At 50.8% G+C, this 25,586-nt stretch overlaps 1 protein-coding gene across 7 annotated transcripts in view; it reads right to left on the bottom strand.

Moving 5' to 3' along the window:
- The window catches only part of LOC143342525 (serine/threonine-protein phosphatase 4 regulatory subunit 1), a 154,141-nt gene that overhangs the window by 41,466 nt on the left and 87,089 nt on the right, over window positions 1-25,586 (bottom strand). The window contains exon 1 of one of the 7 annotated variants that reach the window (XM_076766501.1): window positions 181-1,493. The exons of the other annotated variants lie outside the window; for them this stretch is intronic. The gene's annotated coding sequence lies outside the window, so the exon portion shown is untranslated. Of the gene's footprint in view, window positions 1-180; window positions 1,494-25,586 lie in introns of those variants that run through there. 7 annotated transcript variants of the gene reach the window in all.

Here is a 25,586-nt window from a genome sequence, read left to right as displayed (position 1 = left end):
TGCGAAGAATTATTTATCGCCAGTAAATAGTAGACGACATACAGCTTTAACAAAAACGTTTCAGAAAATACAAATTCACACCTGCCTCTATAACGAATCACAAATGCTACGGGGCCTCGATAGCATCGATTTGTAAAGGTTTGCATTCGTATATATTAATATATGTTGTTGTGTACGTACTTTGCATGTATTAGATCGTGTTCTCTTCGCGACAGAAGACACAGCGTTAGCAATGTTCGTTAGATCGTTGACGTTTGCTCACTTTTCCTCGGTTCACGTTTCCCCGAACGAACGGTAATATATCCGTGGCGTGGTTGCTTCCCGTATGGGCCATCGAACTTGGTACGCACTGTAGAGGAGGAGCCGGAGCCCGTATTATGGGAACACACACGCCTGAACACGTGTGTCTCGCTTCCTGCGACGGGCCGGAAGTCTCTATAGTACTATGGCGCACCGTAGTGTAGCGTGACCACGCTACAAGGGCCATTACTACCTCAATGGCAAAAAGAATGGTTCAATTACCGGTTAAAGCCACGTTGCTCGTCGTTACTCCTTTAATGCGTTTTTCGGGAGGGGGGTGGCGTGTACACGCCTCGGCTTCTCTAGCGATTCCTTTTTTCCCTTAGCGCTCGTTCCTTCGCTCTTTTCCTCGACGATGGTGTTACGTGCAGTGCCGTGGCGTTCCGTCGAGATTTTCGGTTCGCGTTCACGGTCGAGCATCGGGTCAACGTCCCGCCAGTTTCCTTCGACGCGTTTCGCGAACGCGTGCGTATCAGCAATGTCGACGTTCGACTCCGTGCCATAAATAAAAGTGTCCTCGAGCGGCGAGCGCGAGAGCGCAAGACGCGAGACGCGAAACCGGCAGAGCGATTTCCGGCCAAAGGTTCCGCCATCGCGCGCGCACGAGTTTTCGACGCTCACGACTCCTCGACTTCGTACTCGACGACCTCGTGGTGCGCGTCGTCGGTTGCCCCGAAATTGTTCGTGCGTTCCCACCAGCCACGTGCTTGATCGACGCGCGCGTCTCTGGCTCCTTGTCCTCCTTGTCCTCTGGCACCGTCGTCCACACACTGGGTTATATATCCTACTCTTTTCCACGTTCAGTGTACGTTCGGGCCAACGCTCTTTGTATACAAACACACGAGAAACTATTCTTCGTACATGCGCGGTATATATTTTCGGTGAGCTCGCCCTTGACACCAACCGTCGCGGTATGTTTATCCAGTCCCAGAGCAGGCACTCGCGCACACGCGTATATCGCGGATAAAGAAAGATGGGGGGGATAGTGGATCGGCGGGACTACGTCAACGAACGAATACGAAACAACCGTACCGCGGCACGACTCGTAGCACACTGAGAGTGATCGCTGGCGCGTCACGCTCACGGCGGTGCGCAGACGCGGGCTGCGCACACGCTGCTGCGCACGACGCGGCAACCAGCGCGCTGTGCTCTCTCTCGCGCTCGCTGCTAACACAACACGCACTCACGCAGGCGCAATGCACGCACCCACACACGACCAGCCTTTACGACTCTTTGCGTACATACGCGATGCGTTGCCGCGGGTGGTAGAGAACCCATCAGTTGAGAGAGGGGGAACCGAGAGGGGAAAAGAGAGAGATCGAGAGAGTGGACGAAACAGACCCGTTAGTTCTCAGAAGTGGACCGCCACCGCTCGCCGCCAAACAGACCTGTAACCACGTACCGACCGTGGTGGTTCTCTCTCGTGTGCCACCGTCGGCGTGCTTGGCTTTGGGGCCATCCGAGCATCGACGTGTCCCGTGACACGCGAGAAACACGGACAGAATTTCGTCCGCGATTGGGAGAATTTTCGAAATTACCGGCGGATGCTTCTCCGTTTACCCTTTCTCTCTCGCTCTTCCTCGCTGGCCCCGAGAGACGAGACGCGCTCGATTTTCATGCGCCGCGCGATAAACGACCGAAGAGCGCGCGGTTCTGTCGCAAGCTGACCGACCGACCGGCCATTGATTAGATACAAGTGTTTACTCGAGCGACGAACACATACCGATGTCATGTGTTTTTCACAGAAATCCGGTGGAACGGAGACCGAGGCTCGTAAATATTGTCGATGAAATTGGGAGAAAAACCGGTTATCGCCTTCCTAGGGGGGAAGGAAAAAGGTTACGGACGTGTGGGAAAGCATCGGTCGCTGGCGGGAACGCGCGTTTCGCCGAAATGCGACCTCGGCTTTCGTCTAGTTTTTCTTACAGAGTAAAAGCGGCAAGTGGCGACCGACCGAAGACGCACAACCGAGGATCAACATTTCCTTTCTTTTACGAAACGGGGGCACGGACATCGTGGGTGGTACCCCGTAGCGTGTGCAACAGCAAAATGAGAAAGCTGACTCGTGGAATCTACAATTATGATCCTTCGACGCACGTTACCAACAATCCTCCAAACAACATAAGTTGTATATTGTAATAAATAAAAATAAATATTGAAATATAGTCCATACCTTATTATGTAATAATATTATTAATATTTAATCAATAATATTAAATATTTGGGGATCTAGACGTTACACGTTTCGGCCCTGGTCCGATCACGCGTCGTTCGCGTGCAGCTGTTTATATTTCCTGCCAGTACACGTTGAACCGGGTACAGTTCCACGGTTTGAAATCGCAGATACCGAAATAAATGAATAAACTACGCTGGGGAGATGTCGGTGGCTCGAACGGGGTAAGCTGAAGCCGAAAATTTTCGGGTCACAGGAGCAACCGATCTGCGATTTGTATTCCCGACGAGCGTGCATCCTCTCTCGCGCTCCTTTCTCCCGATTTCGTGCAAAGGATCGAAACCTTCTGGTCCGTGCGCTCGTCCTGTCCCGTTCCTTCTCACGGCGACGATCACCGAGAGACGCGCACGGGCGGTCTAAGAGAACTGCAAGATTCATTAACGGTTCCTCGGCACGAACGCGCACGCGTGTGCGTACACCGGCGTGCATTCCATTGGTCGCGCTCGCGTGAACGACCGTAAGGTGAACTTGTACACAGAGACACGAGGAAAGAAAGATCCGGAGATAGATGTCGAGTGTAAAATGGACAGAGAAAAAGGGTAGCCTGCGTGTACGTGCGAGCGAGACGGCGAGAGAGAGGTCGTACATATTCGATGCGCACGGTTCGTCTGCTAGACGGCAGACCTTGTCTATCGTCATCATCGAAGTACGCGAGGAACGTACGTGGAGTTATTAAGGTCACTGGCGTACCGTCCATCGCGACTCGTACCTGCTCAAAAGGGGTTCGTATGTATCACCAGTTCAACAAAATTGTTTACGTTACGAAGAAAATTCTGTGAAAGTTCGATCGGGAATAGGCCGAGTTTTCGATACGGTAATATTTAACGAATCTATCTTGTCGTTTGTATTACCGAAGAGGTAACACAGATGGCGATAAGATTTGTCGTGGGGGTGTGCACACCGGCTAGAAGGACCCATTTCGTACGTCTATCTTGTCGGGTCAGCGCAGACACCGTGCGCGTCTAATTATCGAGTAAAAGGTTATTCCAGTTTCGGGTAATCGCGTTCCTCTGCGGTTCGAACCGATCGATCGAATGGTAATTGAACGCGCCGCGGTAATCCGGCTGGAATTGACCGATTCCCAGGAATAATAACGGTTATAAATAACCCGAAACGATTGCAGCGATTGTTTCGGAGAGGAACGAGCGCTGGGTGGGGGCTTCGATGCAAATTCTTATCCTAACTAATTTCGCTACACGGGGCTGTACCGTGTGGATATCGATCAACTGCATCGCGGAATTCATTGGAATAAAATATTCGAACGACAAATCTGTTCCTCCCGAATTTAAGACTAATATTTATATCGACGGTAGTTCGTTAATAAGACCGATACCGTTTACCCGTTAGATGTCTTTTATCAATTTTCAGCGAATAAATTACTATTCGAGCTGCGTTGACATGCACGCCAACGCAGCTGTCAGCGACCCAAATACCTAGCTGATAAATAAATCAATTCAAGATCGAGGTAACTCGTTCCCCATTACTGTATGGGTGAAAGGGACTTTTCACGGAGGAGGCAAGAAAACTTAGGAAAACAGATCCAAAGCAGTTTCGAATCGTCCAGAAACAAGATACTGACCTTTTTCACGGATCCCGTCTGGCAGCTAACGCGTTAAATCGATTCGATCCTATCTCCTCGGAGGAAAGCAGAATGCGCCGTGTGTTCCCGCGTACCCTCCCCCTGCGGTTTATCTTCCCGTCGACTCTGCTAATGGTAGTCCCGATTTATTTTTTCCCTCGCGTTCTCCGAGACGGAAGCATGAAAGTCGGCCGCGATATACCCGGGGATAGTTTGCCCCGGAGGCGGAACTGAAAGTCGCAACTTTGTCGTCACGGCTGATTGAACCGCGTCGGGACGACGGACCGGGGAATCGTGTATAATTTACGATTGCAGCGAAAGGTTCCGATAGCACCGGTTACTTTAATAACGTCGACCGTGTTTCGAGTCGTGTGTTATTTGCATTCCGACGTACGATGTAGCACAATGATCTCAGCTGCACTTTTATTCAGTCGACGTATTCATCAGCTTCCCGCTCGAGCGACGCTTAACAAAACTAATCAAACTATATCGTTTAAGAAATACTTTTACAACTTTTGCGTACATTGGGGTGGCGTAAATAAATCATTCACAGGTTGTATTCCTCTCAACTGGGAGGATCTCAATTATCTAGTGAAACGATTGCAATTTTCTCTATTAATTTGGGGGGGGGGGGGGGGGGACGCGTTCGTTTTGCTACGGCCCTGAAAGGGACCCTCGATGCTCCGGGCACCGGGCGTAAGCGTGACGCCACTGCGAACGCGCGCGCGGAGGCGCACCTAACCTATAAAGAGACACGGAAACGTGACGGAATGCGCGCAAACCGAACGCCCGCGTCACTTTGCACCGGCGTTCCGTCCGTTGGACACCTCTTTCCCGTCCCACAGTGTATTCTTAATTACAGCCCCGACGCGGATCGCTGGATAAGGAATCGGCGCAGAGGTATCGAGCTTGAATCTCGATCTCTCGAGAGATCGGCGGTGCCGAGGTCTCCCCTTTTCCGGAAAGGAACGTCGATGGTTGGTGTGTGGCGTGGCTCGTCAAAGGAGCGGAGGAGAGAACGGAGGTGGCGGGACGGCGAAAAAGATTTATCCGTGGGACGTGCGACGACGAATGGAGAGAGATTCGCTCGATGAATCACTGCGCGCGAGCCGTCGTTCGCCGTCTCGCTTCGTTCCCTTCTGTGTTCCTTCGTCCTTCCTGCTCCCCGGAGTTCTTCCACCTGACACGCCGGGGCACTTAAGGCAACAACGACACCCATCCGCAGCCAAAAGGGAAGACGAATGCCCCTGCTATCTCGGATTTCGTGGCGGACGGTCGCGCGATATTTCTCGGCCGCGGCTGTCCGTCGGCTCGCGTTCGCGTGTCGCGCAGGTGACGCGACGCCTATTCGCGTAAATGGGACGGGGCGTTTCTGCCCGTAACAGTTGCCGGTCTTTATTTACGGAAAAGGGCACCAGAGGGAGGAACGATCGCGGGTGGACGATTAACCGTCTGCTGGTGGACGATCATGAGTGACCCGCGAGTTGACTTTATTTAGACTTTAAAATTAACAGAGAATCGGATTTCATCCCTTTCGAGACAACACTGAAAAACACTGGAAATTCGACACCGACAGATATTTATAGACCGGAATCCCCCGTGTGCGTTCATTTTACGAACGATGACCGATTGTTTCGACGTTCCTGATCTCTTTCGTCCGTGTGGCCATGGGACGAGCGTAACGGGGGATCGCGTATAGAAAAGCAGGAAAGTTACAACCGCTTATCGAATAAACAATATCGCAGCGGCAGTCATTTGTCCCCGTATTTTCCAACGGTTGCGCTCACAGGGTCAGATAAAAGCGTAAGCTGTCGCGAACCGTGGTCTCAGCCGGTCGTTACGAAACGATAGGAGAAACACGGCGGCGTTGGGTTCCATAGGGGCCGCGTTATCAGGAGGAACCGCGCCGCGCCGCGTCTCGAGAGAACCGAAAACAGACGGAGAAGAGAGTAAGAGAGAGAGAGAGAGAGAGAAACGGTGGCTGTGCACACGCGGGGCCAATCACGACGACTCGTGGCGCCTTAATTGGTACTCGCACGCGTGGCTCGGTCTTAAGAGGCAGCAGCAGATGCATCCCAAGACGTTCACAACAGGAAATACCTCCTCCCGCGCCCGCTCCTCTTCTGACATTCCAGCCCCGCCGCATATTTATGCGAGGCGTCCTTTCTTCCATCTGACTTCTGGGATCCTCTCTCCTTTCTTTCCCGCCCGTTTCGACGGCCGTCCTCGCGGTAACGTCGGCATGCACAAATAGACGTGTATATAACCGCGGTGAAACGCACGCTCGCTTCACGGATCCCGGTGAATGGACCGCCGCGGATGAGGGTAGGGTCGGAAAAGAAGGGCGTCAATGAGCCGGAGTTGCGTGAGCGCAATTATCTTTCGCGGCACGAGCGGTCGAGACGCAACCGCGGCGACGTGCACGCGTTGGAAAAAGACCCGAGAGAGACCCGGTGTGCGAGGAGATTCCGATCTCGAGGGGGTGTTTCCCCGACTGCGATTGCACGCGGCGGCCCCACGGTGCCACTGGCCTTCTCCTTCGACTTTCTCGGTTCGCCGAGACAATGACGCGACGACGCCGCGGATCGATTTCTCGTTCGGTAACGTATCTCTCGAAATTCGCGTGGGCGCTGACTGGGTCAAATACGCGAACACTCAGTTTGCACTGAATTTTCCTACAATGCCGCCGAGAAGGTATCGTAATAGCTTCGCGCGCTCGAGCCTCCGTCTAATTTTAAACACGAACGAGAACGTCCCCTTAAGATCCGAGGTTTCCGAGTTAATTAATCGGCTTGTGACAGTGACATCGTAATTTATGGCGCGTCCCGCGAGGATCGACGAGGCGGAGGCGAGCCGGGGTAAACGTTTTATCGGGCCGGCTTGGGTGAATGAACCGGAGAAAAATGTCAATGAGTGCAATTATTATTGCACGACATATAGGCGGCGACGCGTGCGCCGCGCTCGCCGATCCGTCCGCGCGCGAAACGGAGACAGAGAGAGCGTAGAGGGCGCGAGAGTGGGAGGGCACACGGTGCATTACGGACTGCGAATTAATGCCAGTCGTATCTGTAAACGCGTGCAGTTATTGTTACGTCGATACGTCGCGGGCGTGGATACGGTCACGGTAATTTGCGTGGCCGCCTGTACCGCCCCTGTGGACTAAATACGTTCGTGATTTGTGAAACGGTTTTTCGAACATGACTTTTCAGGTACGCGAGCAAGTACACCTGTCGGAGAGTGGAAGAAATTATTCCTGCGTTGCGGAACGCGTGCACGGAATGGTGCAACGCCAAGTATCCGCTCGGCCATCTCGATGTCTGCTTTACGAACTCGTCAAAGGTGGATCTCTTTTAGTTATTAAGGTTCGTATTATTATTTTGAAAAAAAACTGTGTAAACGTATCAAAAAATAATAAAATACTTTTAAAAATTTTACCTACTGTTTTCCTAACCTGAAACTCACGAATCCTATCCAGAGAACTTGCGAGTAAATTTTCCGTTGCGGAACATCAATAAAACACGAGCGCCATTGGGCGTCGTTTTAACGATTCGCGCAACACAACGCCGTTCTAATTGTAAGTCCCTCCGTGGCGCAGACATTGGCAGCGAGTGTGAGTGCTTACTACGCACTACGCCACGGCTACGTTTACGGTCCGTATGAATGTACCGTCGAGCGCGTACGTACGTCGACGTGCACGTTTGCGGCGGGCATTCATAAAGTGGCGGACACGTAGCGCGCGCGTGCGCAGTTCGTCGCCTTCTACGTTGCCACTCCTTCCTCTTTTCTTCCTCGTCGCCACCCTTCCTGCGGACTAATACGGCCTCGCCACCCCCCTCGCGTCCACCCGTATCCTTTACTTTTTAACATCCGCTAACTAGCGCCGTCGCGGCCTGCATCGACGATTCCAAGTGGCTCGTCGATTCCCGAGCCGTTCTCGTCCGTTTCGTGGCTTTCGAGACGATTTTTCGTATCAGGCTCCACTCGCCCCTCCTTGCGCGATATTTTTAAGCTCTTTGCGCCGAGAGTTATCGCAGCTGCCCGGGGACGCGACGAGAATGCACAGTTTCGTCGTTTATTTCGACCCCCCTTTTCGAGATTTTAAACCTTTGCTCGACTTACCCCCACCACTGAGGATACACTGTGACTATTTTCAGTTAAGGAGGTACTCTTTTGAAGCTTAAGGTTCAAGAATATCTCGTAGAGATATCGAGGCGAAAGTCACAAAATTGCGAGAGGTTATGTTTCCAGACGGTACAGACGTAACCTCAAAATTAATTTCCGAGTTAACTTGCGTCGAAGGGAAAACTAAACTACTCTCGAGTGCGAATCAGCCTTTACTCTCGATAGCGAAACTCTGCCAGGGGCAACTGGCGTGCAGACGAGGAGCACCGAGGGGCACCGGTCGGTCGCCCGTATGAAAAGAGTTCTTATTCTCGTGGCTACTCTCGAAAGTAAAACCGTCAAGTGGACACCTACCATGAGCGTCCGTTTCTGCGTCGCGCGAGTCCCCGGGCTCGAACTTCTACGGGGTCAACGGAACCACCGGAAGTCGTCGGTGCCCAGGGTCGTCGCCGATTCTCAAATTGGTGGCCGCTTGCTCGCCGCCCCTCTCGCACTCCCGGCTCTGTTCCTCCTTCTCCGTCACCCCTCTTCTTTTCTCCGTGACGCGAGCCGGAGCGTTGCCACTCGGCGGCCGTTCTCTCTGTAAACAGGCCACGTAATCCCCTACACCCACTTTTTCCTCCCGTCTAAATCTGTCTCATCGAAATGCGTCCGACGACGAACGGAAACCCCCGGCCGTTAATTTGTCTCTCCTTCTTCCAGCGGGCGAATTCGCCTCTCCTCGGAACAGACGAAATTTCGGGATACGATCCCGTGGGGTCGGGAAGAGGAGACGCCGGGTGAACGGACGGGGTCGAGCGTCGAGAAAGGGGATCTCGCGTCGAAAGGGACGGTCTCCCCGGTGAATTTCGAGAAGCAAGCCGTGCGTGCGCGCGCGCGTACGCGGGCGTCGCTGAAGACGAAGCGGCTGGTGAATGACTCGTTCGTGGTCGTGGCGTCTTTGTGCGCGCGAGTGCGCGTACGAACTTGCGCGTAGGGTGTCGTCAGTGACGTCACTGGTGGAACGCACACGCTCGCTGTCTCGTACACGCACGAGCGCCGCTCGGAGCGCAGTGGGGCAGAATCCAGGAAAGTAGGGAACCGAAAGTTAAAATATCCGTAAAATAGTCATCGATTCCTTGTTTCTATATCTTTGCAAAATTGTACTACAGTGCACCAAGAAAAAGCTCGCAATATTTGGCACTTTTGAAAGTCCACTAAACGTTAAGCACGTGAATCGTCGTCGACCCGAGTGAAATTTCGAAACTTTTTAATGGACGATAGTGAAATTGTATATCGATGCCCGAAAAAAGAGGCGTTCGCCCCACTGTGCGGAGCAAGTCGCGTGTGACGTTCGCTTGTATCTTTTGTGCGAGGCCAGAGGGGGGGAGTGCAAAGGGAGCCACGGTGGCGGTGGTGTACGCGTTCTAGCCGTACGCACACGCTAATGTCGCGCGAAGCGGCGAGAGAAAAGGCGAGCGCCCGTGGAGCGACAGAGCCAGAGAGAACGCCACGGCCATGTGTAGGACCGGAAGTATGAGTATCCGGCCAGACTCGTGTGGGCTTCCCTACGCGCCACGGTACTCTCCTTTCCTCCCTGGCTTGTCCCTGCTGTTCCCTCCTTTCTTTCGCTCGCTTAGCCCCGCTTTGTATACTTGATGGAAGAAATATAGTGAGGTCATAAAAACTGTAGGGAGCGAAGACGGCAGTGCCCTTGAGCGCGGGGTGTCAACAGTTCAACGACGATTTCGACTCCGCCATTTTTAGGCCTCTAAGTACTTTGTGAATGCAACTTTGCGGAGGTTCGAACGCGTCGTTTAAAAATACCCTTCGATCTTTAACGGTATTTCGACGCGAAACTTGATGCTAAAATACGATTACTAGCTCTTTCCCCGAGCGTCTCGATGCTCGCGCCGACCCTTTCCATCCTCCTCTGTGCTCGCTCTTATATCAACGTAGCGACGGATACGACGAAGACGCCGCGTGCACACGCGTGTTTATAAATACGACGATAAAGCCGCGATCGGGACGGCGCCACCGTAAATAAATACTCGGCGGCGGGCCGTCCACTCCGGCGCATCGCGATCAAGATTTTGAAATCGAACCAGAATTCCCACTCGAAACGCCCGGGAGACGCTTCTAATCTATCGAGTACACTCGTCCCGCGATATCGAATCAATTTCTAAACGATTTCGAAAACAGGACTCTTCGGATTACATCGTTCGATGGTAGAATCTCGACTATTGCAAAATTCTAGCAATTTTTCAATAGACACAAATTTGTAAAATCCAATATAGGAAAACATCGTTGTTTGAACGATTCAATTTTGTAGAAAACGGTTGTCTTGTTCACGCGCGAGAGTGGTTCGTACACCTCGCTGCTCGAGGCCGTCAATGACGATGGTCGAGACAGGATCGGACCAGTCGGCGCACCACGGGAGGAAACGAGACACCGCGGCCCGTATACGCGAACGACCACGGTTCAGGGTGAATCGATCGACGGCGGGCACCTCGCGTCTACGTAGGCGGTGGCACTTTCTTCCAGGAAACCGACAATCGCCGTGGAAATAACGAATTCGGTGGGGCTCGGGCCGTCGGATCGAACGGCTCGATCGAAACCGAAACGTTGCTTCGATTAATGCCGCGAGCAGTTTATTTGTCGCCTCGATAAAAGAAAAAACTCCCACGTAGAAAACGAGGGATCGGATCCAACGATAGTATCGGGGTTTTATGCGCGGTGGCGAGGAGTTCCAGGAAACTCTAGGCGCATCCCTATAGTGGCACCTAGGGTGCGTTCGAATTGGCGCTGCGAGCGCTCGCAAGACCAGCAGTGACGTCACTGCTACGTCATAACACGCGTTCGCAAATGGTTATTTCATCGAGGCGGGGCAGCCACAGAGTTTATTCTCCGTCGTTCGCTCTTCGAAGCAGAAAAGTTACGTTACTTTTCTTACGAATAAAGTTGTTTCATAGGTTAGAAAATTATTGTTCAGGTATGGTTAGAGCTCTAGACGCTAGTTTACGTCGGTGAAAGGTTATGTTCGATTAAATTAACCAAGCACGATACGAGGTAAATTTCGGGACAGAGTCGATGACGTCGAGCGATTAATCCTCCGATGCGCGATGGTGGACAGGACGTGGGAAAGCGTCGTAGGAAGTTCCAGGAAAGCTCGATACGCCGGGAAAGAGGTCAACCGGGCTTGGAAAAAAAAAATGTATTCCAATATTCGATCGCATAGATAAATAAATACATACTTGAGTCGGCCGGCTAAACCTACCCTCCGCGTCCTTCTTCACCCCGTAGCGCGGTCGTCCGGTCGTGGCAGCGATCTAGAATCCCCATTCAAGAATCTAATTTATATTGAAGAATTCCGAAGAGGCCGCGCCGAGGCGTCGATCTTTGAGGCGCCGCCGTTTAAGATGCATTATGCTAGCAGACGGCCGACAATGGCTTATGGGAGACAGCGAACGAGCGAGAGGAATAAATACGCGCGCGTCCGACGAGGTGAAAGAGTAGACGCGGAACGGGAGGGAGGTAGAGGAAGGGGATGTTCCCGACGAGCAGAGAACGCGGGAGAAAATTGAACGGGTGGAAAGGAGATAGGACGATGCCTAGACGAAGGGTACGTCGGGGGGGTTTAGAGAGGTTTGAGGGCAGACGGAACTGGTCTCAGACCCAATATGATAATTGAGTATGGAGAACGATGTGAACATAGCACCTTGTAGGACTCCGTGTGGCCATTGTGGCCTCCCACTGTCGGGACCACCTCGAGAACGCATCGACTTTGTACGTGAAAACATCAAAGGTCTGCCTTTCGGCCCTTCCTCCTCCGCTACGCCTGCCCTGTGTCGACGTCCTTCCTTTGGACCTCGTTTGCTCTTGTTTCATTATGTTTCATCGACGCACACGCCCGTGTCGTGGCTCAAGCGCATTAAACCGACCCGGGGTCCGCGCCCGTACGTGTTTTCCGAGCTCTCTCAGTTTGTTTTCCCGCAGTTTCCTGCTTGCTGCTTCCTTCTTTCTCTATGTAGCGCCGTCTATTCACGCCGACCGTTGCAATGTTTCCGCGCGACTTCCGCGCCTTACCGATTCCGCGGAATAAATTTAAACCCGCGGGACCCTCCAGACAGTCTCCAAGATGGCGGATGTCTCTCATCGCTCCCTATCGAATATAATTGTTTCGTTCGATGAAATATGATCACTGAGCACGATAGGAATCTAGTTCTGTTCAAACTGTCCGGGCTCTTCGTAACTTTTTATGTACTCGGGCCAACGAGACGAGTCGGTGTAGAAAAACAAATTGTGCCCGTGCGATATCCACTTACGAGTCGCATTCAGGGACGTTTTTCTTTACGTGTGCTAACTCGTCTCGTTTGGCTCGAGACGCGTCACAATAATCTCTACCCCATTGGCGTGGCGGTGCCAAGGACACTCCTGATTATTCTTACCAACAGTTTATTAACCGTCTTCTTTGGAGACCGTAACGAACGAAAATCAACCCATGTTCTCCTTAAACGCAAAATGAAACGCCATACTCGAAATCTCGAAGGAATCGAACCATCGAAATCGATATCAGTTACTGCTTCGACGCGAACAAAAATGGCCGCCGAGTAGTTTGCGCGGGAAGTTCGTCGAGTCTTCGCGTCAAAATTTTGATTCTTACTAGACTGTCGGACGACGTTAATTCGTAGACGAGACAACGATCGCGAGGCTTCGTCGCGACTTCTAAGAGGCAATTTATATCTGCCAGATGCGTCCTTGCGTTTTCACCGGGAGATCGTGTCGCGGTATATACGCTCGACGCGTTGTTGTGCAAACCCCGACGACGTCGACGACGACAGCCGGCACTCTTGCCTCCTACAATTGCTCAATGGCGCGTTGAGTAATCGCGCCGTTTTACTCGTCATTGCTGCCAACACGGACGGCAATAATCGCTCTGGCGTTTACCGCTTCTACCTGTTACGTCTCTCGCCCTTTTCTCCCTCTGGCGTTCGTCTGTTCTCGATTATTTTATTTCAATTTCCGGTTCCTCTGCCGTAACAATGTTAATTACGACGTATTAAGGGCCAAACCGAGCTTCAAATTGTTTCACCACGACGGTTCGCCCCAAGACGCAGGCGAGCATTCACCGTTTAATCGCGACCGCTTCCCTTTGTATCAGAGGCTGATGTATCTCGATTCGCGATGCAGCCGGGAATCTCGAATCCGCGGTGCAACGACGCGCGCCCAATGCAATTTGACACGGTGCGTACCTTCAAAGGTTAATGCAGTTACCGCTGTCGGTTCCGGCGCTGTTGGCGAATCTTCGCGAGGAATCGTATTTTCGAAATCGAAACTAAAACGAAAACTCGAATACACTTGGGTCGAAAAATCTCGAACGAACTCGAGACGGGGTTGATCTTGGACGTTTCCAGGAGTGAAAATTAGTGGCGGTGGCGGTCGTCGAGGTGGATCGTAAAGGCCTGAAATACGAAGTAGCGTCGAACAGCGTTGAGGATGGAAGGCATTAAGTGGGCAACGTCGTGAGTGAAAAGGTACTATAAATTTCCCCCAATAATTGCCCTTATCGCGACGCTAACAAGTGGTCGGGGGCTATCTACGTCCGCGGGAAGCGAATGTCTTTCTTCGTTAACGTGTAATTCGTTTATCGGTCAATCGGCCGCGGCGACAACAATAACGGCGAGCGTTGGGAGCGACGAAGGTAACCGGCAGACGACATGAACCCCGCGCGATGATACGTAGGACAGAGCCGATAGCGGTGTGTTTGCTCGAGAGGTTAGCGCCACCGCTTTATCATATCGTCTCGACACCATCGGTCGTCCCTACCTGCGCCCTTCTCCACCCTCTTCCTCCCTCCTGCACGTGGCCGCCAATCGTACCACGCATTACTATCGTCGTCGAACGGAAAATCGTTTCGGCTTCTTGCGACACGAGGCCCCCGCGATGATAAAAAAAACATACCACGCTCGGTACTGACAATAAATCTAATCGTCGCCGAAGGGAAAAACTGTGGGAATGGTCTCGACCTGTTAACTGAATCGTCCTCTCGGCCGGACGCTACCCCCCTAACTGTTGGAAATTTCGTTGATAAATATTGCAATACGACTTAATACTCGTTAATAATTAATAATAATTTATAGAGTATACATGTAATAGTTTTCTGGCCATGATGGACGATTCAAAATGCCCTGATATAAATTGCTGCTAAATAATAATAGCGACAATAGTAAAATCGACGATAATTGCATTTTCTCCCAAGTACGTAAAAATGGTTAACGACGAGCACGATAAACAAGTTTCGTTGGATCGTAGAATGAAATTACATCTCGCGTTGAACATTCATCCTGCCAAGCAAGCCTAACATTCCTCCGCGGTATTTACACTCTCTTGTAAAACCATAATCGTCAAACGTTCGCGACGAGCTAACTAATCTTACCCAATACCGTGAAATTTTCAAATGACTATTTAATTCGTCTGGCCCAGTTAACAAGTTAACGATGCGTAGTAAGGTTTCGTAACGCTTCAGGAACGTCTCAACGAGATTCTACTATCATCTGTAAATTGTGGCCAGAGATGTGTTTGCCTTAGCGAGTATATCAGCGGCATAAATTAAATACGGGGTTGGTCCACGAACGCGTTGCGCCACCGCTGACGCGTACCAGCGAACAATTCCACCCCCCCGTGTCTACGAGCATCCATTTTTCAACCATTACAATTTCTTTTTACACCCTCCCCGCGTCATCGTTCACTGTTAAACGTTCTTTTCTCAAAAATGGCCTACCATTAAAAAATTTTATAGCATAATATAAATTATCTTTATTATAAAATTTTAACTTTAATTTCTAGTAAAAATGATGCTTAAATAATTATTAAGGGACGAGAAGACCCTATACAAATTTAAATACACTTATACAATTTTTTTCTCGAAAATGCGTAGGATTTCGGGGGTATGACTATTCACCAAAAATGATTGTAATTGACCCCTGCAACTGAAAATAATTTTTCCAAAACGATTTGAAATTTTTTTCCACCGTTGAAAAATTTCACACCTTTGCGAATTTTTTTCTAGAAAGTGGGTAGGATTTTGAGGGTATGTGTAATGACCAAAAATGATTGTAATTGACCCCTACAACTGAAAATAATTTTTCCAAAACGATTTGAAATTTTTTTTCCCCGTCGAAAAATTTCACACCTTCTCGAATTTTTTTCTAGAAAGTGGGTAGGATTTCGAGGGTATGTGTAATGACCAAAAATTATTGTAAATGGCCCCCGCAACCGAAAATAATTTTTTTAGAATGATTTGAAAGTTTTTTTTTTGCCGAAAAATTTCAGTATCTTCCTGAATTTTTTTCTAGAAAGTGGATAGGATTTCAAAGGTATGTGTATTCACCAAAAATGATCGTAATTGACCCCCGCAACTGAAAATAATTTTTTCAAAACGATTTGAAATTTTTTTTTTCCGTCGAAAAATCTCACACCTTCTCGAATTTTTTTCTCGAAGGTGGGTAGGATTTCGGGGGTATGTGCAATGACCAAAAATGATTGTAATTGACCCCCGCAACTGAAAATAATTTTTTCAAAACGATTTGAAATTTTTTTTTTCCGTCGAAAAATCTCACACCCTCTCGAATTTTTTTCTAGTAAGTGGGTAGGATTTCGAGGGTATGTGTAATGACCAAAAATTATTGTAAATGGCCCCCGCAACCGAAAATAATTTTTTTAGAATGATTTGAAAGTTTTTTTTTTGCCGAAAAATTTCAGTATCTTCCTGAATTTTTTTCTCGAAAGTGGATAGGATTTCAAAGGTATGTGTATTCACCAAAAATGATCGTAATTGACCCCCGCAACTGAAAATAATTTTTCCAAAACGATTTGAAATTTTTTTTTTCCGTCGAAAAATCTCACACCCTCTCGAATTTTTTTCTCGAAGGTGAGTAGGATTTCGGGGGTATATGCAATGACCAAAAATTATTGTAAATGGCCCCCGCAACCGAAAATAATTTTTTTAGAATGATTTGAAAGTTTTTTTTTTGCCGAAAAATTTCAGTATCTTCCTGAATTTTTTTCTAGAAAGTGGATAGGATTTCAAAGGTATGTGTATTCACCAAAAATAATCGTAATTGACCCCCGCAACCGAAATTAATTTTTCTAGAATGATTTGAAATTTTTGAATTTAATTGTTAATAACTTTTTAACGAAGCCTCCATCAACAAATTGGTGTTCTTGATTTACGTCTTATTTTGGCCTCTAGAATTCCCTATCAAAATATTTCCCAGATGTGGCCGAACACCCTGTATATGTTACATATTTGTTATTGCAAGAACGGTGGGAGAAAAGGAATGAAAGATTTAATTTCACTTTACGGAAACGCGTAAAAACGGCAAAAAGAGGAGGGGTACGCGCGATACAGGGGAACAGCGAGGAGGGGTTCGAAGAAGAGCGAACGACTTCAGGGCACAACAAGAGTATGATCAAGTTTACGCATCCCGCGAGGTTAGGACGCAGAAGAAGAAGAAGAAGAAGAAAACACGAAGGAAACGAGGGAGGGGGATCGGAATGCACCTTCGAGAATCCGTCTACGGTCTCCTCTACCTACTCTTACGTATGCACCGTGGCGGGAGAGGGAGAATGCACCGTCGGAAGACCGTCCTCGTTCCTCCCGGTTCGTTCCTCTTTCTCCGACTTCTTCCCGGAGCACAACAAACAGACGCCGCCTCGTAATTTGTTTTCATACGTTCGCGGCATTTGCCAGTCTACGCCTCTTTCTCCACCTTCGGGCTTTTGCTCTTTTTCCTTTTCGGATTCCTTCGCTTTCTCACCTTCGACAGTGGCGCGCGAGCTGCGAACCACGGCGCGAGGCATCGCGAAACGGTAACGCCACATATCGCGTCCATGCTGCTAGCTACGAAATCGAACGAGTCGAAAAAATCCCCCCCTTCCAAAAATATCTCGATTCCGTTGTTCAGAAATTTCCATTCGACCGCGTTTCGATTTACGAACGAAACGGTAAGTTTACGCGCGGGAGAGTCGTCAGAGTCGAGGCGGAACGCGCGCCCTCCCCGTGCCCCGTCCGACAGCGTCCATCGAAGATGATTAGAAATTAATTCAATAGTCCTCGTGAGTCTCTGGCTCTTTGGTCCGCGTTCCCTTCGTCGCGGTGACCATTTAAGGGCCGTCCTAAGTGACGTACGCACACCCCCGGCCAGATAACACGCAAGCGTACGCATGCGTGCCCGGGCGGTCGAGCAGGGCGTGCGTGCGTTCGAATGTCGCGGCTGGCAACCCCCTCGTCGTCGGCTCTTACGTCGAGACGAAGACGCCCTTTGCCACGCAATTTCGTTTGCGCGGCCCCTCTCTCGCTAGGTAAATCGAATTAAGTGGCAGACTCGGGGTATTGGCGGCAACGAAATCAACGTTTACGAGAGAGGAGTCTCGAGTGCGGCATCGCCGGCATCTCGAAGCCGACCTGAAACGCTGCACGACAGACCCCTGCTACTCCACGGAGCTAGCAATAACTTTAACCCGCAGTTCCGCGATGCCAGACACCCCGAAGCTAGGAAAATTTTATTCGCCGACGATCGATACGACTTTTTAAACTTACTTTCATATAAATAAATAAATTAGCATCAATACCATGCGGGACAGAAAGTAGAATCCGCCATGTTGAAAACGTCACTGATAAATAGTGATGCCGCCCGGGCGTTGACTTAATTCGATCTTCCGCCTCCGCAAGTTTCAATTTCATTTTGAGGGAAGAGACCTCCGACGGAACACGACCGACGACCAGTTTCCCGCAGGATCTTTTGTTCGAAACGCGTCGGTCGGGATACAGGGTGGAACAATTAAACCATGGGCGATCGATCGGGCCCGAAATACTACTTTTCTCGGTCCGTCGGTCGTCGCGAATCCCGTGATTTCCTGCCCGTTTCGTCGCCGCGCATCGTGCGATCGGATGTGCACGCGAAATCGAGTCGGTTTTCGGTGAATCGGTAGAGGAGGACTCGAGGCAGGAGGGTAATGAGAAAGGAAGACGGGAAGTGCCGATGGGAGGCGATAAGGGAGAGAAAGAGACGAAGGGATGGACGGAAGATGCGCGCGCGTGCAAGAGAGAGAGAGAGAGAGAGGAGGGACAGAAAGATCTTTGGTTAGAGAGAAGCACTACAGCGGCGCCCCGGGGCCATCCATCATCCCAATAATTGCTTCCCTACCCATCATATAATTCCTATAGAACCTTAACCCCTCCTCCCGCGTCCTCCTCACGGTCCATGTTCTCGTTCTATCTCCGTTCCCTCTTATCCCTCTTGCACCCCTTCGCCCTGTGGTATCACCCCCCAACCCTTCACTCCCCCGTAACGCCCCGGGAGGGATATCGCACCCGACACTCTCTCACACCCATCGATCTGTCTCTTTTTCCTCTCCCTCCCCTCAGGATCTAGCGCCTCCGCCAACTTCCAAGAATCGAGACCTCTCGAATTTCCCGCCCAATTTCTTTTTCTCTTCTCTAGAAAACCGACCAGTCGGAGAGGACTATCGCTGTCCCCCCAGCTCTTCGCGATAGAATGCTCGCGTTAATTATTACCGAGAACCAGGGAGTTGAACAATCATTCGGTAAATTGCTAACAAATAATATTTACCAGTTCTATAACTTCCAAGTATGGAGTCTAAAACCGTGAATCTAAGGTTATGTTTCTACTTAGAAGTTTCGAGGCTTCGATCGAGGGGTCCGTAAACCGAGCTTGCAAGATGTCGCGGGTCGATAGCATTGGAATAGAACTATTTCACAACGAATAAACACTGTACCGTTCTCACGGATAAATTGCTATAATAAAATTGTTCCCCGGTGCGAGGACGCAACGATCGCGAGAGAGGGTGAAACGCGGGGACGCAAAAGTCGAGTGGGTGTAGCGCACGATGTCGTTCATGGGCAGTCGTACGTCACGAAAATACCATACTGTCGAAATTGTTCCTACCGCGTAACGAGGCTACAAGAAAATCATACGTTTCGGGTGAACGACCGTGTCGCGTGGGTGGAACGGCGTAATTTCGCGGCGTTTACACGTTTGCCCGTAAACCGGCAATCCTCGTTTCAACGATCCGCTTGTTCCTTCGGATTTCCGCCTTTTTTCTGCTGTCACGGCGCACACGAGCTGAAACGTGATTCCCCCTGGCGCGACTTCAGACGTATTTACGCTGTACCCGAGACTGGGGATATTACTCGACGATCTTTCCTACATTCGAATATTCATTTTGTTACAAACGAAACGGCTCCTTCGATCCTTTATAACACGTAACACGACTAAAACGATGCTTTCCACTTCTTGTGCATCGTTCTTACGACGGAGGTGAAAATCGACACCAGCAGGTATTTATACACAGCGATGTCGTTGAGCCTCGAAGTCACCTTTATCTTTCACCGACGACCATGGTCGACAACCGAAGAAAAGGACAGTAAGCGAGCAAAAAAACAGTCTTTTTCACGCTTCACTGGCTCTAAGGGGTATCCCCTCCCCCCCAGTTGGGTGGGATATAAATGTTCTTCCACGAATTACGTCTGGACTTCGTTACCGAAGAGTCAGCAAAACTCGTGACAATAACACAGAAGACAGAAAATAAAGGCTGCGGAGGATAGCGACAAAGGGGGAGAAAGGCGATCGTTTCGGGAGATTTTTTACCGAGCAAGGTTCTCTTCTGGACGCGTCGCTCGCTCGCGTCGAGTTCCATTATCAATACGTAGGACGGCTTCTTATCGTGCGTGCCGCGGCGCTTCCTTCTTTCTCACGCTCGAAGCACCGTTAGCCGCGCGTCGCTATTTAAGAAGGGACAACGGAATACGTCGCTCGCCATCGTGGAACCGTCGTCGTCTCGTGTCCGCGCCTGCGACACGCTCCGGGGAATTTTATTTTTCACGGTGGATCGGCGCGCGGGGAAATCCCCGGGTGCGTTGCGGAGGCGTCGCGTGTATCGGTGAGAAAATTTGCTGGCGATAGGAACGGTGTCACCGGATAAGGAAGTGGTCCAGGGACGAGATAAGGCGACGACGATACCCTAATTGACAGGCTCGAGCGTCCGTGGTCACGCGGTCGGAAACGCTTCCGCGAACGGGACAGAATTTCTCGACCGACGGTTCTCAGTCGCGCGGCGGCAGCGATTTCCAATTCACCGCGGGGCTTTCGAAATACTTCCCCCCCCTCGTGCCTCGGTCGGTGGTCGTCGCGGTGCGGCGCGGCCGGGCCATCTTAAACGGGACCACTTAAGAGTTTCTTGAATCAACTCCGTCGCTGGAACTCCGAAAACGGGTCTTCCCTTGGTCCTCCCGCTCCTCACTCTCTCTTTCTCCCGCCACGGGGCGTGCTAAGTTTGCTCTTCGACGACACACGGCGAGAAGAGAAGCGGAGGAGAGCTATCGGGCCGACGACTCGTCTTGAATTTCGTCATGGGAGTAGGTTGGAATGCGTGAAGGTGCTCGTCGGGCATACGTACGAGGAAGAGGACGACCGTAGAGACGCGTACTCGTCCGTGAAGGTACACGGCCGCGAGTGTACGCGCCGCGTCTGCGTCTGGCGGGCCGAGCGCGCACACAGGCACGCGCGCGCGTCGCGTCCGCGTCGGTGAAACGCGCCACGAAAGAATCCCATTCATAGACGTAGGAACGAGAAGAACGAGAAAGAGAAAAGGATTACGCTCGGGAAGGTGAAAGAGACGCGGGGTGGGGGCGACGGGGGTACAGCTTAGCGGAGGGGAACGAGGAGGGAAAGAGAGAGACAGAGGCAACGAGGCATTCGTGGATTAGGCGCAGGCGCCAGGTAGGAGAGAAAGGCTTAATGAAAAATTTTCCACGAGGGGCCCTGCGGTAGGCCTGTTGTTTTCTAGGTCGACCGGGCGGCGGCGGGCCTGGAATTCGATCTTCGAGCGATCGATCTAAAAGACGATCGAACCGTAGAAAGAGGAAAGATACGATAGAGAGCGGCACGTTCGTACGAGAAACGGACCCTCTATCGATGCGATCCTTAGGACCGATTGCAGCCGAGACGGACCAGCGACCTATCGACCCCGTGCGATCGTTCGAAAGCGAACCATGCTTGATACTCGCTTCACGGACGAATATTTTGTTCCAGTTAGAGGACGAGCGATATACTGGCGGCGCTAACGAGACACTGACACACGTTGCCCGTACGATAACGGGGATCGTACGCGTTACGATTTTTCTTCCGTACCGCAGCCTTATTATAGTGTTTTTTCTTTTTTTTTCATATAACTTCGAAACAAAACATTTTTAATTTATTTTGCTTTTACGATCCAATTGCAAACGATTGTTAAAAAATGCGTGTAAATTAAAATCGTTGCAGCTTTTTGCTACGCGCGGCTGTAATATTGTCGTATCCGAGCGCGTTATAACCAAGTACGACCGTATTAATGTATTTCAATTACACGAGTAACAATTAACCTTTTTTCGGGGCGGTGTCTGGAAGCGCCCAGACAACACGCATTCGCCGTTTCGAAAGCGAGTCGAGAAATTCTCGACAAACCAGTCGCCGTACAATTAACAAAAATTGATTTCCTTGCCGCGTATGCAACGGCTTCGTCGAACGAAAATAAAATTATCGACGTAACGAACTCGGGGTTGCCCCGTCGAGAGGAGTCGTAACGAATTTTCTGATGGAATTTTCCACGCTGGAGAAAAGTCTACACCGTGACCACGGGCTGTTTGCGAAGTTGCAGATTCTACTGATAGGCTCGTCGCAACGGCCATGTTTAGTTCTGTACATAGTCGATTCGAAGAAAAGGGCGTATCTCGGTAATCTAGGCGGCGCGTTCGTGGGAATATTCTCGAGCGATTCAGGGCAGATGATCCCCTGCAGTTCGGTAAATTAAACACGAAGAAAAATACTTTTTTTAAAAACTACGCTGCTCGACGAAAGGAAAACTGTTACATAACCTCCAAAGCGTAGACGACGATCGATCGAAACTAGACGTTGACGGACTGTGATTGTAATTTCCCCGATATTATAGAAAGTAAGGACGGTAATGACGACATACGCGGAAGAATTACGAACGATATGGAACACCGTAATAGAGTTTCGCTAATTTATACAGAGTAAACAGACTATTGCGTCCGATCGACACAATAACACGGGAGACGGTTGGTAACACGAGCGACACGCGTGCGGCTACGTTTGCCTCCGCTGTCGATCGTGAAAAATGCTGGCGCCTCTTTATCGGGCCTGGAAAAATTATCTGGCGCGATAACGACCATTGATCACTCCGTTGAATCGAAGTAGACGACTCCGTCGGTTACACGGGAAAGACTCGTTTCCGTCGTCGCGTGTTCATGAATGAAAGCCCGGAGTATTTCGAAACATCGAGCGAGGAAGCAGAATGCGCGTCACCCGTTCCCTCCGCCGCACCGACTCCCCCCTCGAGCCGTTCGCCCTCGCCCCGCAGCTCCCTCCACCGTCGACCCTCTGGCGCGCTTATCGAATCGGCCAGAGAAAAAGAAGCGTAAAGATAGATAGAGGAAGGAAACGTATAGGCGCGGCGAAGAAGGGAGAAGGAACGACAACGAACTCTTCAACGGTTTGTCTGTACCGGTGGGAATCATCGTCGGTTATCGGAAAGCCTCGATGCGTCAATCGCGCGCAACCAGCCGCGGAAAAGTGTGGCAATGGAACGCGTACAAGCCCGACGACGTTTCCTCCAGAGCCACGGCCGACACACGTGTCACAGATTATTCACCCTGACGATACCGAGGCGGACTATACGTTTCCCGTCGTTACGTCAGAGGAGCCAGGAGGGGATCGATCCGTTACATAATACGGGGATAAAACAGTTAACGCTGAATCCGAAGGTGCCAACTTTCTGCTCTCTCGACCGACTATTTTTAATCGATGTACGGCGAAAATCCATCAACGTTCCCGGACCGATCCATGTTTAAAAATGGTTCCTCTTGTTCGACGTAAGGATTTTTCCGATTTTGCGATCTCAGAGAGACTTGAAGCGCTTTCTAGTAGAAAAGGCATGTATGCTGGAATCGTCGTAATTCTTTCAAAGGGGACAAACAATTTTAACGAGGTTTTTGCAACGATCGCACATTTTGGTCGTTCGGTTTCGACAATAGGGATATAACCTTCTCGTTCGAATTCTGTGAATACGTCTTCGAGATTAGTCGGATCTATTCGTAGCGACTCCATTGACAGAGTCTGCGATCCTATTCTCTAAAAGGGTTCTAGGAGTTCGTCGTCGCTCTAATCCTGCTCGAAAACATTTTATACATTTTGTAACTTAACTTATAAATGGATAAACTAATATTCCATCCAAATTGAAAAATAAATAGCGAATGCATTTTGGATACACTCCCGAACTCGATCTTCCAGTTTCAGTGAATCTTCGAAAGTTTCGAGGTCGCGTTCGATTTCGTCGAACGTGGAAACGATCGTGTCTTATTGCCGGTACATCTAGTGGCCCCGGTTATTTTTTCCCCCGCGAGTTAACGACCGTGATTATCAGTCGGTGACCCAGTATCGGATGGACGATAGCCCGCGCCATTCATATCTACCGTTCCACGTCGCGGCGCGCAACCTCGGAGCACTTTTTCAGCGTTGTAACGTAAGCTTTGCTTATTCGAGAGGCGTCTCCTCTCTCCCTCCGTTTCGATCGTCTCGCGCGTAACACCGTCCGAGCATCGACGAGCCCAGCCGGGGGGACAATTATCTCCGACGACGAACCTTGACACGGTAGAACGAAACGGAAAAAAGACAAGAAACACGATAACTTTGTGGAATTTCGACGAGTGGCTGTCGCGCGTCCTCGGTGAAGACTCGACGCGAAAAAGGGCCGTAAACACGAACACGGGGCGCATTCCGACCGGAACGTGGACGAGGAATCCTTCTCGAACGCGAAGTTTCTCCGGGGCTACCGCGGAAGAATCTCCTTGATTAAAGGAAACCCGTGTACTCGCGCCTTTTATTCAAATACTCTCTGTGTTCGTCCCCCCCTCCCTCCTCCGCCGCGCGTGCATCCCACTCCCCGTGCTTTCTCGACGAGGATCGTCCCGTGGGATAGGGTTGGAATATAGCCGTTAATTATCGCGGTAACGTGGAATGCGCCTCGGTTTCCCTTTCCCCGTCTCTCTTCCTCTCTCTCTCTCTGTGTCTCCTCTTCTTCGCTACCTGGCTCGTTCTCCGTCCTCGTCGTCCGGCTCGACCGACAGAGAGAGCAAGAGGAGGATTCGCTCCTATGCATCCGTCGGTCGGCAGTGGCATGGACCACCTCATTCATCCTATCTGCATTCCTTTAATGCTACCTGGGGCCCGTGGAATGTTCGCCAACCCCCCAAGCCTGCGCAGAGCCGGACCTACGGTACCGCTTATCCCTGTTCCATCCGTTCTCTCGCTGGCACAGTTCGCTTCCAGAAAAGCGTTCGTTGTTTCGCGGAAAATGCCACCGTGGATCCTCGAATCGACGAGATCGTTAGCGGATCGTCGCCTGGACCCCGTGTATGTTAATACGCCTCGAGGTTACACGGCGGCAGACTAGGCGTCGCCTGCTCGGACTCCGGACTCCGCCCCCTCTCACCTTTCGCGTCGGTCCGCTTTTACTTTTTCGACCTTTCGTTTTTCCCTTCCTTTTTCATCCGCTAGTATAAACCGTCCGATTCGCGAATTATCGCGAACGAAGCGTTAGGCGAGGGCAAAGGAACCCGGTTTACCTTGTCGACGGTGTACGAATTCTACGACAACGCGACGAAGAAGAAAATCGTCCGGGGGTTCCGGGACGGCGGGGCGCTACGGTGTCGTGACGGGAACCCGGGGGCCCCCGTCGTATTTCAGAGATAAAAGGAACGAGGTCCGTAGGAGCGTAAAACCGCCTCTCATCATCGGCATCTCACGGTCGTTAGAAGCGTATCATAACACGGTGTATAACTAGGGGTAGATCCGACCAACGAAGCCCCGTGTTTCACCTTCGGGGCCCCCGAGGCAATACAACACAATAAGGCCCCGAAGCTCCGGCGATCCTGGCCAAGATACCAACAGGTCCAGGCCGCCTCGTACGACTCTCTCTCTCTCTCTATCTGTGTCTCACTCGATCCTCCTCGCGAGCCGATCTTCTCGTTTGGTTTTTCTCCCTCCGACGTTCTACGCGATATATCCTCTTTCCTTCCATCCTCTTCATATTCTCCTCCCTTTTTTCCCTTTATTTTTCCATGCACGGTGTGGCTCTCCTTTTTCTCTCTCCTCGTCGAAGAAGGGAGCCAGAGAGCCTCTTACGGGCTTCTACTCTTTGGTCGTGCCGCCGCCTCGTAGCCCTTTATCTTCACCTTCCAATCGGCCTCACCCGTCCCCTCTCGCGTCCCCTTCCCTCCCCCGGGTCCTCGTC

The sequence above is a fragment of the Colletes latitarsis genome, chromosome 6 (genome assembly GCF_051014445.1).
Source record: "Colletes latitarsis isolate SP2378_abdomen chromosome 6, iyColLati1, whole genome shotgun sequence".
NCBI lineage: Eukaryota > Metazoa > Arthropoda > Insecta > Hymenoptera > Colletidae > Colletes > Colletes latitarsis.
Note: the sequence above shows the minus strand (reverse complement) of the source record. Positions and strands in the feature narration are given on the sequence as shown.